An 18,060-nucleotide genomic window follows, 5' to 3' on the forward strand; every position below is an offset into this window, starting at 1 on the left:
GGCTGAGTGGCTCAGACGGTTGAGGCACAGGCCTTCTGCCCCCAACTTGGGTGGTTCGATCGTGGCTCAGTCCTCTGGTATTTGAAGGTGCTCAAATACGTCAGCCTCGTGTCGGTAAATTTATTGGCACGTAAAATAACTCCTGCGTTACTAAATTCCGGCACCTCGGAGTATCCGAAAACCGTAGAAGTAGTTAGTGTGACAAAAAGCAAATAAGATTTTTATTAGTCCTATGACTTTAATCTTATAGCGTTCTTGGCGAAAAGAGCAGATGGTTTCTTGCAAATATAGGGCGTGATCGTAAGGTTTCAATTTGAGGGCGTTGCTGCAGCGGACCTTCAAGCCAGTGCTACTCCGATGCGAGTATATAAGCACGGACATGTAGGCAAAGGGATAAGCGTGGCAATCGTGTCGTGCCGTGGTGTGTGCCTTAAACGCGGCCACGTGAACGATGGCGAGGTTATTACCAAATTTGTCCAAACGGACCAACGTGCTGGTATTCTGTTCTTGGCTGCCGAAGGACAAACGCCGGTTGATATCCATCGGAGAATGAAAACTGTGTAAGGGTCATCATGTCTGTCGAAAACCACCGTTGTGGAATGGTACACCAAGTTCCATGCGGGTAGCGTATCGACTCAAGACGCCGGTCGATCTGGGAGGCCAGCCTCATCCATTACGGACAACTCAAGTGGGGGATACTCGATCTCCCTCCCTATAGTCCTGATCTGTCCCCATGCCATTATCACACATTCTGCCCCTAAAAAAGGCCTTGAAGTGTCGGCGCTTTCTGTCGGACGAGGATGTGCAACAGGCGGTTACGGACTTCTTCACGCAGCAGGACACGGTGTTGTACCGTACCGCACGGGGATCATGAACCTGGTGCGTCGGTGGGAGGAGTGCCTAAATACTCACGGCGATTTTGTCTGATTGGCATCCCGATTAAAGACTGTGCGGCCGTCGAACGGAAAATTTTTAATCGCCACTTACAGTTTCGAAACTTGCCGGTTTTGCAGTAGGGCGCACCGTTTTCGAGGTATTTATTACTTTTTACCCCTAACACAAAAATATTCATAGCCCATAAACCGTTTAACGCACCAACATGATTATTTGATCTAAAATTAAATCTCTAGGAACTCTTTCAGATGAGGCGTTGTGAGGGGTTGTGAGGGGGAGATTATTGGTCATCTTCAGCGATAACCTCAAAACCTAACAACTGGTATGTTTAAACACCAGAACTCGTATTAAGAATCCAAATTTTATGATTTTAAGCGAAAGCGCATTTTTCTACTCTTAACAGGAAACATATTCAAAGCTCTTAAAGGGTGAAATTGCCAACACGATTTTTTCACCTAAAAATTTAGTCTCTAGAAGCTCATTCAGGTGAGAAAAAGAACGATGCACCGGACGTGTCAATCAAATAGACTACTTGAAAATTCTGTGTCTTAGTCTTCGGTAAACAGAAATCCCGGGTTTAATCCTCTGCGACCGGGCGAGTTGGCCGTGCGGTTAAAGGCGCGCGGCTGTGAGCTTCCGTCCGGGAGGTAGTGGGTTCGAATCTCACTGTCGGCAGCCCTGAATATGGTTTTCTGTGGTTTCCCATTTTCACTCCAGGCAAATGCTGGGGCTGTGCCTTAATTAAGTCCATGGCCGCTTCCTTTCAACTCCTAGGCCTCTCCTATACCATTGTAGCCATAAGACCTATCTATGTCGGTGCGATGTAAAGCCACTAGCAAAAAGATTCTTGATGATGATGATGATGATGATGATGATGCTTGTTGTTTTAAGGGGCCTAACATCGAAGGTCATCGGCCCCCAAAAAGATTCTCTGCGAGACTGTGTATTGTTAAGATATAAAGATAATACTGTTAAGTGAAGTTGAACTTAACTCTCGAAATATGACTTATTAATGTCTGACTCCATGGCATAACGATTAGTGGTATCCTCGGAGGCCCAGGTTCGATTCTCGGCAGATATATTTTCAGAATGGTACGTGCAATTCACATTCATTGGGGGTGTGGCTAAACAGTGCTGCACTATGTCGGCACGACGATATGAGTTAACTTTTACTAGTCGTTACGAAAAGTTTTAAACACTAAGATTTTCAATATTCCTAGCCAGTTAGCAACTTGTTTTAAATAGCGATATCTTAGCTGCCATCTCTATGTACTTGACTCTTTATGCCGAAATCGTAGACAGCATTGTGTTCTAGTAATTACCGTATTACCTTGGCGTGTGTTATTTGGGATTCGAAGATAATTCAGAAGTTACAAAATTCTACATAAGCCTAGATACGAGTAATTAAAACACGAGTACTTAGCGGTAACTTTCTAGGGTGACTTTGCTGACGATACCTGGTGTTTATAGTGCACAATGTCTTCTGGTATGGTCTAGAACATTGACCTGTCTCCGTTTGGTCGTACTCTTTGCTAATATCATAGTGACTGATGTATGAGCGATGCTTGCAATGCCATTTTATTTAGCGAGCCCCTGTGATAAATGGTGTAAAAGCATCGTTCATTTTCGGTAGGTTCGTGTATTTCAATGGGCTTGGCAGACTAATATGTAATAGCACTCCTGGCTGGGTGAAGAAAGGAATGGGCAACTACCGCACTCCTCATGTTCCATGTACGGCTCTTCAGTGATACCAAGGCCATCTATGACAGCTGATAGATATTGAGGGTCGAATTATCCTTCGGCCTGAATACTCATCATGCGTTCAGCTATGTAGGCGTATTCGCTCTGCTGTACATTAGGGAATACCTCACAGTTATGTAACTCACTGTTCTTTTACCAATGAACCTAGGTTTCGGATCTACGTCGTTCTGTGAAGAGACTAATCTTAACAAAGCAGAATCGATGAAGGTTTCTCATCACACTTTTACTAAGCTTGAGACCTGCTTAATAAATGAAATATCTTACAAATATTTAGGCACGTTTAAAATTATTTTATAAAACATCGTCATTATTTTCTTACTAGGAAGAGATTTCTCAAAGCCAGTAATATTTTATTTACGAAATACACAATATTTTCAGACCAAAGGTCAGGTCATACGTCATGCATGATGAACATGTCTAAATATCGACAAGAATATCTTCATTTTCCAGCCATCTCTCGAGAAAATAATACAGTTTTCTTTCCGTCAAGTTGGCAGTGAGAGATTTTTGCTGTCATTTTGGTGGAGTAGAACCCGCGTGGAGCAGTACCCAGCTAGTCTTACTGCTCGCAACATAGGTATTTTCGAAATGAAGTACAGACGCTAGTTAGTATGGATTTGAAATCCTTCCAGCATTGTGGCAGCGGATGTGCTCGGCTGGAGCTCTAGTTGCGTGGAACTCGCCTCACGACATTCGGCTGCTTTAATTCTGAGACGCTTACGATACGCCTTTTGACGTTCAACGTGATATCATACATTTTGGAATTGTGATAAGCCGGTCTATGCCGTGGAATAAGACTTTTAAGGATTTCGAAGCCATTTATAGCCCTTATTGGCACGACATTTCGGTAAGAAAAAATGTTTTTTATTGCACGACAAGTTTCTCAGATGTTCACTATTTGATTTGTTTTTCGTCGTATGCTTCTAGAAATCAACGAGGTAAGTGAAACCACACCTATACGACGTGCTAACACCCCGCAGTCCGGAGCTACACTAAGTGTTAGCTGGATGGCATGGTGATTTTAGTATCTACAGTATGTTGGCGGTGCATTTATATAACCCGATGAAATCATAAGGAGATGAACACAGGACTGCTTGACTGAAGATGACGACGCTGATCATTCAGCCAAGGAACCGGACCTACATAAAAATGAGTACCAGGCTAGTTTCCGGAGGCAAAAATAGCCAAGAATAAAGTTAATTACCCCATCCACTAAGCGCCGAGGTTTCTCAAACTGGAATTAGTCACGTTCCACTCCTCGAAAGACCTTTATGATCTGCGTGGATATGATTTTCCTTTACCTTTATTTGTATACTGAGATATAACAGAAGCTCAGTTCAGCCTTGTCTGAGCCCATAGACTGATCGATAGATACCACCATTAACAACGCGTTACGTGCGAAATGACGGTCAAAATCCAAGTGCGTAATTAGTCTGAAATTTATTTTGTAGTTAGGGACCATTGACCTAGATGTTAAGCCCCCAGAAAAACATTCATCATTATCATCATCATCTATACCTATATCTATTTTGTAGTTGTTTAGCGATATGATAAATTCGTTGTTTTTTGATTAAGGTAATTTCATACATAATTATTTTACGTATTTTTACTGACCACAATTTTTATTAATCATATTCCTCCCGAAATATGCATGGCAATCAACTAGTGTGCACTTAATTGTCAAAACAAGGTTATAACATATAACAGGATGTAGGGATGTGAAGTATGATCCATACTAAAATGATCCTCCTGCTTTAATCTACAGTAATAACGTTCATTATCCCGTTTTTGAATACTGTATTTAATTCCGAGCTAATCACTTCTGTATTATCACACTAAGTCAATTCGTATAAAAAAGAAGGAAAACAATTTACTGTATACACTTTCCTGTTGGTTCAACGTCGCACTAACACATTGAAGGTTTTCGGCGACCCAAGAATGCGTAAGGGCTAAGATTGGGAAGGAATCAGACGTGGCCTTAATTAAGGTGTAGGGCCAGCATTTGCCTGGTATGAAAATGGAAAACAGTCTTCAGGGCTGCCCACGGTGGGATTCTAACACATCTGCCTAATGCAAGCTCACAGCTACGGTTAAAGTTTTTATCAATATTGTCATCAGGGCCAGGAGATCTCCTGTTTTATATAGAATCCGAGCCACAGGGACGTTAACTTTCATTCCAGAAATCTCACATATATTGGTCGGAATTCGAACCGTGGCCACGTTGGCAAGAAGCGTGTGACAATGTCAAAAATCTACCACGCTTTTAGCATATGAGAAACAGTTCTATCCTTATGCTATTGTGACGTTTATAGTGTATTCAACAGGGTGGCAGGATTGCGTAAAGGGCTACTCTAGTGTTCCCTCACTCTCTTCACACTCTCCTTCAGTGATGGGCGTCACACAAATTCAGCACTCGTCGGAGAAGAGGATCTAATACAGGGCCTCTCAAATGCCCAAAATCTCACTCCTGCAGATCGAGGCGCAAGAGCTCCGTGCACTGTGCATCGGTTCCACTCGGCTCGGACCAACGCTTCGTCTCTGGGCTACTCGGCTAAGCTCGGCTCAACTCGGATCGGATTTGGAGCGCTACGGAGCAAGTGAGGAAGAGGGAGACAGGGGGAGCGAGCGAGACAGGCGTGGGGAAAGAGAGAGACAGCGCTATTGCTCCAAATCGAGGAGTGGGAAAGCAAACGAAGTCGTCTTTTGCACCGTGCACAGCGCATGCACCAGGCGCATGCGCCCTGAGAGGCCCTGATCTAATATGTTGCCACGTTCAAGTCAAAGTGTTCCCCTTCCCCATCTGCACCTGGGACCAAGGTGCTGGGGTGTATATACAGATGCTCGACAAGGAACTCAGGATTGTATGTGAACCCTACGGAAAGGATTTCTGAGTAGAAACGTCCCTCCCACTTGCCACCAGGAAGGAATAACGCAGCTCTGTTGCGGAGTCTTCTTCGTTCCTGGAAAATATTATTCGCAAGTAGTGGTGATCTGTTGTTAACGCAGGCGACTACTACGAGGATAACCTTAAACATTTCGTCGTCAAGTGATAAAGGTTATGACCTAACACCAGTATGGCGTATACCAACCAGACGGGAAATTCTTTCATGAGGAAGCCGTGCTGGAACAGAGAAGCAACGTATGTAAAATCAATTGTGGTAACGATTCATCAAAATAACTAGAAAGAAGTGGACCAATGTTCGCTTAACTCTCTGACGATTCTTCTATTACAGATAATTTACACATTCATCTTAGAAAAGATAGAAACAAGGAGGAAGTATTAGATTTAAAAATGACAATAGCGAAGCGAGCGTTAAGAAATCGTAGAGTATATTGAGAGTAATAGGGTTATACTGAAACACTACCGATAGATGTCCCACTAGTAGTACCCGGTACGCGCTTCTCGATCGTCATTTGTTTGTATGTGTTTTTAATGAAAGTTACCTAGTTAAATGATGAAGTTAAAGATTTTATATATCGTTATGACAACAAAGACAACAAGAAAATTTTGATTCATGACTATTGCTGTGTCCGAATGTCCCAAAACCAACGTCAATCGTATTCATACCATCAATTTCCTAATCATGATCCCCTCCGTAAAAAAATGGTTGCATGCGATTCGTAGGCAGGACCTACGAAATAAAAATGTGTCTGCTCGAAACATTTTACAGTTCAAGATTGTCATTACTGAAACTGGTAAGTAAGCTAATTAGTACTAATTAAGAAATAATTTTATAATAAGGTAGTGGCATTCTGGAAAGTTAATATGACATATTTCAATAATTTCAGGCAAAAGACGAAGACTTATGGAGAACGCTGTACTTTCGATATTTTCATGGTGTGGCACTGGTACCCTGGAAATAACTCCGAGAGCAAGAAGTAGAGAAGTAGGAAAACGGCCATAACACCGTGTGCGGTACGGTACCCTGAATCACACAGTGTCCTATAATGTGACACTGGAGCACCATCAATTTCAGACTTCCTGAACACGAAATAATTAATTCCAAATTTGAAATCTTTATATTTGTCTTATGGTCCGAAACAAGATCCTGAAACTCGTGTGCTGGAGGGAAATGAAGTTCAGCCGTACTGGATGTAGCCCCGGGCACTGCTGTCAGACCAATGTCGTGCCTTGTGTACGCCACTAACTTGCAAAGAAAAAAAATACCGTATTAAGAATATTTTTTAAATGCTGTTTGTACTTACAAAATTCAATCTTGACAAAAACGCTAAAAGGAGTTGCCGCATTTAGTCCTTACCTTTCAATCAACTTGCTTTTTTTCCGGATATTTTCCGCCCCTTTTATTCAGTTTTACTTCTAAATCCGCAATCGTCATTGCACCTATACCATTTTCGTCTTGTTAAAAACATTAGCAGAATATGGTAACTCCATTTTCATGCATTTAAAGCAACAGTTTAGTCCTGGTGATGACAAATGTAGGAAAACTCCTTATAAGTTTCATGTAAAACAATCGAGCAGCGGGAAGCGCATACCGGGTATTACCATTACGCTGCCTAGCGGACAAGTTTTGAGTGATACATTCCCATTAGTAAAACCTCAGTTCCGTAGTTTAAAAGTGGGAGACTGTGTCCAACAGGGAGGCAGATTCGTCATGATTTGGGCCGGTATCACGTATGGATGTCGACGTTGAGGGCACTATGACGAGTCTGCGTTACCGAGACGGAATCTGTCAACATATTATTTGACCACATTGACAACAACTTATCAACGCACAAGATTCCTGCTACAAGACAGCGGCGTTCCTTTACACCACCACCGCCTTGCTAACATCTTCCCTCGGTGAGCAACAAATTAGTAGAATTGACCTCCAGGCAACAAACGGCTTGCTGTGTATGTTGTGTCCAACCGGTTCCGTTACAGATCACTCTTCTGGACTGTACTGAGACTGCATATTGTTATTCTAGGTACATGTAACAGGAGAAGTTACATTGCATTCATAAGTCTTATTTTAATGTGGATACTGTCTCACTGGACCGACTTTAGGATCATCCACGAAACAGGTGGTGCAAATCCGGTTTTGATGAATGTTCATACTATAAATCCTGAATGCTATATGACTGCGAATGTGTGAGAAATTTGAAGGCAATCAGATAAAAACTTTTGAATGCCAGAAACACTTACTTTCGGGTAATTTACTTTGAAAGACGCATCGACGCTTTGGCATTAATTTCTGATCCGGAATTAAGATCACCTAAGCTACTTTACATGTATCATCTCACTGTTTCTCAATACGTAAATGAGGACAGTCACATCTTTTGGTTTTTCTACCTTTGTAGATTCACAAGTGACTCTGACTAGACACTAGAAAGTGTTTTACTGAGACTGCGTTTATTCGTATTGTTACTTTGAAACCTTTTCAAACCGTAGGTATGATTTTATGTCTACGTCGGACCTTTGAAAGAAGCTGCACGTAACCTGAAGTTTGAGGAATCTACTTGCACCAGGATGTCTTTTTTACTTTGTAGGCCAATTCTAGGCCTATATTTCAGTAGTTTCCGTCTTTATAACTACGGAAATAAGGTTTTACTACTCACTCTCAATATACTCTACACTTTCCTAATGTTCGCTTCACTACTGTCCTTTCTAAATCTAATTCCTCATCCTTATTTCCATCTTCTCTAGTGACAAATATAAGAACTTGCTGTATGAATGTAAAAGGGCCATTGGGAAGACATGGGGCCTAAGACCTTCAATGATAATGTGGATATACACAATGACCATTAGACCGTTGATGGCATATGCTGCAATCATCTGATGGCAGAAAGTAAGTCAAGGAAAAGAAGGCAGTAGATTGGATAGCCTACAGAGAACGGCATGCATAGCCATAACTGGGGCTATAAGAATTACGCCGACAGAAGCCTTCAATACTTTACTAGACCTCCCATCACTCTGAAATTTCATAAAAAAGACTGGCTAGAATGAGTTCATATAGATTGCCACAATCATAGTGCTGGAATGCACAAAGACCCAATCTAGGACACTGTAAAATTAACAGAGTAATAACAGAGGAAGTTCTACACATGCCTTCTGATCATATGATACCAAAGTACAACTTTGAGAAACCGTTTGAGACCCAGATAATAAAAAAGGAAGCCTGGGATATCAACAAATGGAATACTGAAAAAGAAGATATGGTGTGGTGGACTGTTGGCTCAAAGACTGTGGATAGCATAGGAGGAGGGATCAACGGGGACAGACCTGAGAGATCAATCCAGCTGAGCCTGAGAAGACACACTACCGTCTTTCAAGCTGAAATGGTAGCTATCACAACATTTCTTGAAGAAAATCTGAAAATTAGGAATAAGGATATATTCATTTTTACGGACAGCCAAGCGGCCATTAAGGCACTAGAGGCAGTCCGGATAATATCCAGAATTGTGTGGTATTGCCATTCACTTCTCCTGAAGCTCACAAAGTACAACATTGTCAAAATAATATGGGTACCAGGGCATGCTGGTATAGAAGGAAATGAAAAGGCAGGTAAACTGGCCAGGAAAGGAGCAGAAACACATTTTGTAGGCCCAGAAACTCTATGCGAGGTTTCCAATGGACAAGCCCGACACTATATAGTAAAATTGGTGTAAAAGAAACAAATGCAACTGGGAAAATACTCCAGGATGCATTCTTGCAAAAGAACTGATCAAAGGACCAAACAAGAAGCATACTAAAGAACTGTTGAAACTCAGCAGAGAAAATTTAAGATGGGTAGTAGGACTGTTGACAGGACACTGCCATCTGAGAAAACACCTACATAGAATTGGAGTGCCGGGCTGAGTGGCTCAGACGGTTGTGGCGCTGGCCTTCTGACCCCAACTTGGCAGGTTCGATCCTGGCTTAGTTCAGTGGTATTTGAAGGTGCTCAAAAACGTTAGCCTCGTGTCGGTAGATTTACTGGCACGTAAAAGAACTCCTGCGGGACTAAATTCCGGCACCTCGGCTTCTCCGAAAACCGTAAAAGTAGTTAGTGGGACGTAGAAGCGAATAACATTATTATTTGAATTGGAGTAATAAGAGACAACATATGTAGGAAATGCAATGAAGCAGAGGAATCAGCTGAACACATGCTTTTCGAATGTGAGGCGATGGGTAGGATCAGATTCTCCACTCTAGGACTATCAGGTGAAGAGAGAGAAACAAATCCAACAAGACCCAATAAGAACAACCTGCGGCTTTGTGAAGGGAGCAGTTATATCTAGGTGGGAATGAAGGAAAAACAAGGTAGCAAAAGATGTTAGAGGTCGACACTAATTAGTAACTAATATTTAGAGGCCCCACGAAGAAAGAAAAGAAGAAGAAAATAAGAAAAGAAGAAGAAGAAAATATGAAGGAGAAGAAGAAGAAAGATAAATATGTAAATTTCCTGTGATACAAGAATATTCAGAGTTAAGCGAACACTGGTCGTCTTTCTTTATCTACTTAATTTGGTTTCTTTCTGGAGGAATGGTTTTCCAAGTTTGTTAAAGATATATCCTGTCCATTAATAAAACAAGTAAACAAGCTTAGAGTTTTACGTGTCTTTTGAAATCATTACCTCTAGTTTTCGTGGAATCCGAACGAAATGCGTGTATTTTACATTTCCTATGCATTTGCTGTAATCTAGAGTGCCGCCATCCGCGAGAGAAGCCAGTGATAACTCTCGGTCATCTCACCCTTAAATCATTTATTGATACATCTCATTATATTAATAACTAGCGAATGTACCCGTGCTTCGCTACGGTATTCTGCATTGTATTCGAATATCGAAGTAAATAGTGTACATGCAGTAAATAAGATTCTTTTAAAATTGCATGTCTATTAGTATTATCCGAGAAAGAGCATGGGGAGGTCCCCGTACGTTGTTTCCAATGTAAAGTGTTTGTTACGGATTTGTGACATAACGGCAGGCTCACTTGCCTACTGCCATTCACAATCGATTTGGGGAGTTTTCGTTAAAATGGCAGCCCCCTTTTCCTACTTCCAGACAGATTACAGTTGAGGAGTTTTTATTTTAATGGTAGGAAATTACCCTACTATCACTCGAAATTGAGTTGTGCAGTTATCATTATAATGCCAGGCCCATTTTCCTATTGCCAGCCAGCTTACTGCCAGTCACACCAAGTTGGTGAGTTTCCATCAAAATAGCAGGCCACTATGCCTAATGCCAGTCACATTTTAGATGAGGACATTTCTTTATAATGGCGGGCACCCTTGCCTACTGCCAAACACAATCGGGTAGGGGAGTTTTAAACAAAACTGCATGCTCACTTGCCTTCTGCAAGTCAAATCGAGAAGGGAACTATTCATTACAATTGTGGGACTTCCTTAATGACATTTACACAGGAGTTGGAGAAGGAACCCTTTCCTACTGCCAGTCAAAGTCGGTGTGGGGAGTACTGATTACTATAGCAGACCCACCCTTTCTCGATCGCTACAAATCGACATCAGTGAATATATATATATCGACATACGAATGTATATGCGTGTTTACAATATTGAAGACCTTCATTCACAGATTAACTGCTACTAAAGGTACGTCATATCGACAAAGGATTATACCATAAGACACACCGGATTTAGTGGCCTAAATGGCTGGTCATATGATATGTCATCTATTCTTGGGTCAGATTGAGTTAGAAACGTGGAACAGGGTAAAGGTTTTGTAAGATTATCTCACATTACATTACTTTTCGGATAATTATGTGACAGCTACATACATAGCATTTGGCTCACATATGGCTACTGGGTGGGCCAATTTTCGTGAAGAGTTTGATGATTCTGTATTTGATATAAGTAATTGAAAGTATGAATTATGCATGTGAAAATTCCAAATTGACTTAACGTCGATTAATAGAGAAAAATCAAACATAAAAGGGATACAGATACGCAAAAGTCATAAGACCAAGGTCGTAGATCATTCCAAATTGAACGGAGATTGTGCAAGCCGTTGTGATAGGAATTTCCGAAGGTCTGCACCATCATTAAAATTACCTGCATATTTCGATATTCTTCGCGGATAAAAAGTGAAAAATTTAATGATCTTGGATGTTTTCCGTTCGTTACAGGCTAAAACGTATAATTTTGTCAAATTTCAATTATCTTCTTTTTCTTTTGGCAGATTATGCCGCAATCTGGATTTTGTGCGAGGCGGGTAAAAATTAGGACTTTCAGGAAACTAAACCAAAAATTATGGAGATTGTCATTATTACCCCTTGAACGGAAAGCTCTACGAAAATTTCGCCAAAATAGTCAGTGTAGAGGCACACAGTCGTTACGATTTGATTTATATAGATAAGGAATCTGCTCCATGTAAAACACCTTTTGGGCTATGTCCGCTAGACTTAACCTGCAAAACTGACCATTCATGATATCTCCCTTATTAATCCTCCTGACGAAAAAATGCACATGAAAAAAAAGGTTTAGAGGTGGAATTCCATCACGTTTGGTCGATTTCCAGTCAGGTTGGTCTTGTTCTGTATGTATTGTGGAAGAGTAAAATCACCATTTCGGTTCCCTATAAACCGCCAGTCCATTCCGGAACATGAAATGTTATTTACGTTTAAAACCTACCTTTGGACAGGTGGATGCTAAATATAAATTTTGGTTCGAATGTCTTCAGTAGTTTTCAAGTTGTAAGGAATACGCTTTACATGTACCCGCTCGTGAGTTAAGTCTCCCTTATTAATCCTCGTATCGAAATGATGCACATGAGAAAAAAGGTTTAGAAATTAAATTCTACCAAGGTAGGTAGATTTCCATTAAGTGTGGTTGTGTATATTTTGTGGAAGTGCAAAATCACTGTTTCGGTTTTGTATAAACCCCCAGTCAGTTCAGGGATTTAGAAACAGTATTTGCCCTAAAACCTATCAAGGACAGGTGTGTTCTAAATATGAGTCTTGGTGGAAATACATCCAGTAGTTTGTAGCACTCGCGTACATACGGCGTAATTAAGGAAGAAAATAATACAGTTAAGAAAGTTGAAAGTAATAGAAAATGGATTATAACTGAGGACAGCCGGATAACAACAAATATGTAAATGCCAAGTGAATGTATTGGAAAATCAAATGCCCCTCAATAAATTATGCTAGTGTGAGTTATGGATATAATAAAGCGGTAACAGAGGAGAAATTTAGGTCCAGTGATTCTTAGGTAAACAAATAATAAGAATATGACTAATGGTGTTATTACTTACTCTATTCGAGGGCGGTTATAACATCCAACGATATTCCGCCAATATCCCGCAGATAGGCCGATTGACGTCTCTCTTGCCTTCTACCCAAGGAACAACCACGAATTTAAAAGCATGATGAGGAAAATGGCAATACGTTACTTCCCTGCTGGCATGCAGTCAGAGACGTTGCCATGGTAACCTGTAGGTTCGTTGTCGGTCTGTCGGTCACTCAATGCAGAGCATGATACCAGCGGATAATTGTAAATTTCTCCGTCATGTGAAGAGTAAGGTAAATTATGAACATAACGAAAGTTGTTTATAATGAAGATACGTTTCACGTACGGTAAACGAAGTTTACAGAAAATCAATAGTATAAGAGAAAATGGAGGAAAACCATTCTGGTTTTCCTACAAACCCCCCGTCTATTCAAAGATTTTAAAATGATATGCATATCGAAACCTTCCCCGGGATGAGTATACTCTAAATATGAAGTTTGGTTGAGATCTATTCAGCCGTTTCGAAGTGATGGTGGAAAAAACATTCTGGTTTCCCTATAAATCCCCGGTCTATTCAAAGATTTTAAAATAATATACATATCGAAACCTTCCCCGGGATGAGTGTACTCTAAACATGAAGTTTGGTTGAGATCTATCCAGCCCTTTCGACGTGATAGTGGAAAAACCATTCAGGTTTTCCTATAAACCCCCCGTCTATTCAAAGATTTTAAAATGATATGCATACCGAAACCTTCCCCGGGATGAGTATACTCTAAATATGAAGTTTGGTTGAGATCTATCCAGCCGTTTCGACGTGATGGTGGAAAAACCATTCTGGTTTTCCTATAAACCCCCCGAGTATTCAAAGATTTTAAAATGATATTCATATCGAAACCTTCCCCGGGATGAGTATACTCTAAATATGAAGTTTGGTTGACATCTATCCAGCCGTTTGGACGTGATGGCGGAACAGACAAACAGACAGACAAACAGACAAACAGACACGAAACGTAAAAACCACCGATTCGGTCTTGAGTTGACCTAAAATGGATAAATATCTGAAAAATTGGCAAAACAAAAGAAATTACAGACAGCGGACCTCCTACAATTTTATTTATATAGAATTATCATTCCTTTACCGGTGAATCATTATGTTCGCAGGAATGGAAATCGATTTGGAGAATTTTCTGGAATACATTTTCTCTAAAGGAGGAAAAATTCCCAGATGATATTTGTGAGTTTAGTTGCAGGAGGCTTCAATTTTCCAGATCAGAGCATGAAGTTTGGTTGAGATCTATCCAGCCCTTTCGACGTGATAGTGGAAAAACCATTCAGGTTTTCCTATAAACCCCCCGTCTATTCATAAGACGGTATTCATTCCCTTGAAGAATGCACGTCTTACGTATGTATGTGATATTCATCCCCTACATACTTGAACTAACCCTAGGGAAATTTTACTTTAAATCATGCTTAATTGTATAAGGACGGACTGAAACCTTATGGAAGAAATTAAAATTTTCAAGTAGTTTGATTCTAATTTACTCCGAGATTTTCCAGACAAGTAATATTTCTGAACATTTTAAAATATATTTCTGGTTGTAATTGTGGTACTGAACCTTCACATGCGCCCTATATGATTCTAAATACTCCGTAGATTATCAAAGGAAAGCATATGCTTCTTGATACTGAATCTCAAATATAAGGCCCAGTTCAGAAATGTATTTTAAAGGGTGATGCTTTCTGTTCGTAAGCATTATGTGCCATGTACTACATAAATATATTTCAGTTCCCATTCAGTTTGATATCATATAATGAGTTGTGTAATTGGTCGTGTAATTTCTCATGATCTTGTGATTTCTTTTAAATATTTTCAACTTTATTCATTAACTGAGTGCTACGTTTTTGAACGAGGGAAATGAATCCTATTATTGTGCTTTGAATCCAGAAACATTGAGTACGTATGGCATTAATAACAATTCCTTATACCTTTAACCTTAGTTTTAGGAAAATAAGACGGATAATTTCAGTGCAATGATATCAAAGTGATGATGTAAACTTATTTGAGTAATCTCATTAAGTCAAGGAACGAATGAGACTGGCGAACATTATGAAGAGTGCTGCCAGCTCAACACTATGATAATGTACTTCATTAATATGCACTCTGTTTTTGCAGGATATCCCTGAATATTTTATCAGCGGAATAAACTTTATCTAAAGCAGCTGTAAATTTAAAGGATTTGGAGCGTGTCCAAAGGAGTTCTCAAGAATTCAGTGTCACTAGCAACCTTCTGGACAAAGTAAGTTGTGAGAAAATATTGACGCATAACATAAAGCGAAACCGATAGAATGCAGAGGAAACGTTTAAGTTAACATTTATGTATAAATTCATTTTTTGTTAGTAGTTTAACATCGCACTTACACACTGAAGGTCTACGGCGACGCCAAGAAAGGAATGGGCTATGATTTGGAAGGCAGTGGCCGTCGCCTTAATTAAGATACATCAGCAGCACTTGCATGGTGTGAAAATGGGAATCCACACAAAATCATCCGCAGAGATTCCGACGGTGGGATTCGAGCCACCCATTTCACGAATGCAAGCTCACAACTACACGACCCTCACCGCACAGCCAACTCACTCGTTTTATGGATACGTATAATACATCTAGAACTCAAACTAGTGCTCTCTGATACACATAACTGTCATACCACAACACTATCAGGAATGAAGGATCTTCTTTTACTATTCATTTAAAATGCTGCAGAAAGATATTGACAGTATAGTGTACCTAAGTCGTTTTCAAACGAATGAACCATATCAATACAGCAGTCTAAATAGTTTTTAGATTTTATTAATACTAAAATGAAAGTGATCAAAAAATCTCCACAGTAAATTAAGTTACCCTCGTTCCCCGTCCCTTTTCAGTTACATCGATTGGAACGTAGAATTAGCTCAGTTAGTAAGAAAGGAGATACTTCATTCCTGAATTAGTTGTCACATCATCACTAAGGAGTGATACATAAAGTACCCGGTGTAATCACTGACGGCGACATAGAGGATTGCGACAATTAAAATGAGAATAGGATCCGACCCCTCAATTCGCAATTTTCATCCAAATTCATCAGTTGGATGTTCATGTAATTTTGCAACTATAAGTTATCAGGCGGGGACCTCTGCTGTCGTTGTGCTAAGTTTTATTTTGATATTTTAAATTCTAACGACGGTGTGAGTGCAGGAACTGTTTTATTCGTGAAAAAAATTGGCATCTGGTTTTTAACGGATCTTAACGTTTCATGCTAACTAGACACCAAAAAGGTGAGTTTCGGAATATAGCTGTGATTTAAATCGTCGTGGGGGCTCCTTTTGATGCGTTTGGGCTACGCATCTCGTCCAAAACGACATTACATTGTTTGAATCACGGATGAAAAATGTTATTATTGTATGGTATTTTTCCAATACCCTTTATAAACAACAATTAACCGTAGATAGAAAAGTTTCTCCTAGGAAGATGGTGGTGATTAATTGATTCAACACTATCCACATATGACGAACACACCACTCGATGAACTTCCATTGATGATTTAAGTCACTCTGCACCTTAAAAGAAAAAAAACGCTCTTAAAAGATCAGTCTCCATCAAAAAGAATATAATTTTTTACATTGTGTTCTGACAAATAAAGCTATAAAATCCATGATAAGGTGCACGTGCTTCCACCGTGGAGCTGGTGGAATCATATCTGAGAGAGAGTGAAAGTACTACTAGCGAAACAAGGAACAGTTGTAAAAAGTTTAGCTACATTTCTTGTTTTAAATTCAAATTTGAGAGTTTGTTGGATGTTAATGGAGTAAATTAATCTGGCTTAGGGACACATTACAGTTATTGTTTCCCTGATAGTGGTCTCAGCTGGTGAATGTGGAGAACATATTAAATTCCAGGCTTTACATGAGGAAGACCAGAATGTACAAACAATATTACGAGATCCATACTCAGATAATCAAATGACGTGGTTTTTGTGAAATGAAGGCCAATTCTATATAAAAATCATCCTATAGGAAGGAGTACGAATACGGGCAAACTTTTCACATTATAGGATATTTAAAGGAAAATGTTATATTTTGTGTCCGTGAGGAGAAACTGAAATCTCATTTCATCCCTAATGCAGACAAGTCTCCTGTTCGAAGCTTAGCATGGTAAATACAAATAGGGAGGTTCGTTCCTTAAAACCTGTTCGTGCTTACCTTGATCGTATTGTATCAACCCATGAATACACAGTGACCAACGGTGCTCAGAAGGAAAACATCTCGAAAATCAAATGAGGAAATAGTTCTATCACTCTACTCTCTACAATAGAAAATCAGAAAGGTAAATGAATGGTTACAAACGCAGGTAAAAGTGCCTCAACGGTATAAGTGGATAAACTGAAATACATAACCAAGACCACTGTTATTTTCAGTAAAAAGGAAGTTATAGAGATACATACAGTCCCTATCAACAAGAATCAAAATCAAACAGACTGCGTTTTGATGGGCACAGAGTATATTTTTCCTGATACGCAATATGTAAACGTAAATTAAATTATACTTATGTAAGAGTTTGACCAAATGCACGTGCTAGTAGTTTAACGCCACATGGATGGTTTTCGGCGGTGCAAGGATGGGAAAGGGCTAGGACTGGGAAGGTAGGGGCCGTGGGCTTAATTAGGATACAGCCTTAGAACTTGCCTGGTGTGAAGATGGGGACACCACAGGACACCACCTTCAGGGTTGCTGACGGTGGGATTCGAACCCACCACCTACCGAATGCAAACTCACAGCTACGTGACCCCACATGAGGACACATACCCAATCGAATAAGACCGACTGCAAATCTCAACACTACGCCTAGCTACGAGGTAAGCGGGGAACGCCACATAATTCTAAACAGTGATACCGGGCGAGTTGGCCGTGCGGTTCGGAGCGCGCAGCTATGAGCTCGCACCCGGGAGATAGTGGGTTCGAAGCCCACTGTCGGCAGCCCTGTAAATTGTTTTCCGTGGTTTCCGATTTTCACACCAGGCAAATGCTGGGGCAGTACTTTAATTAAGGCCACGGTCGCTTCCTTTCCATTCCTAGGCCATTCCTGTCCCATCGTCGCCATCTTTAGGACTGCCGACAGTGGGGTTCAAACCCACTATCTCCCTAATGCTGGATACTGGCCGCACTTAAGCGACTGCAGCTATCGAGCTCGGTACAAAGAACGATT

Source organism: Anabrus simplex, chromosome 2 (assembly GCF_040414725.1).
Source record: "Anabrus simplex isolate iqAnaSimp1 chromosome 2, ASM4041472v1, whole genome shotgun sequence".
Taxonomy (NCBI): domain Eukaryota; kingdom Metazoa; phylum Arthropoda; class Insecta; order Orthoptera; family Tettigoniidae; genus Anabrus; species Anabrus simplex.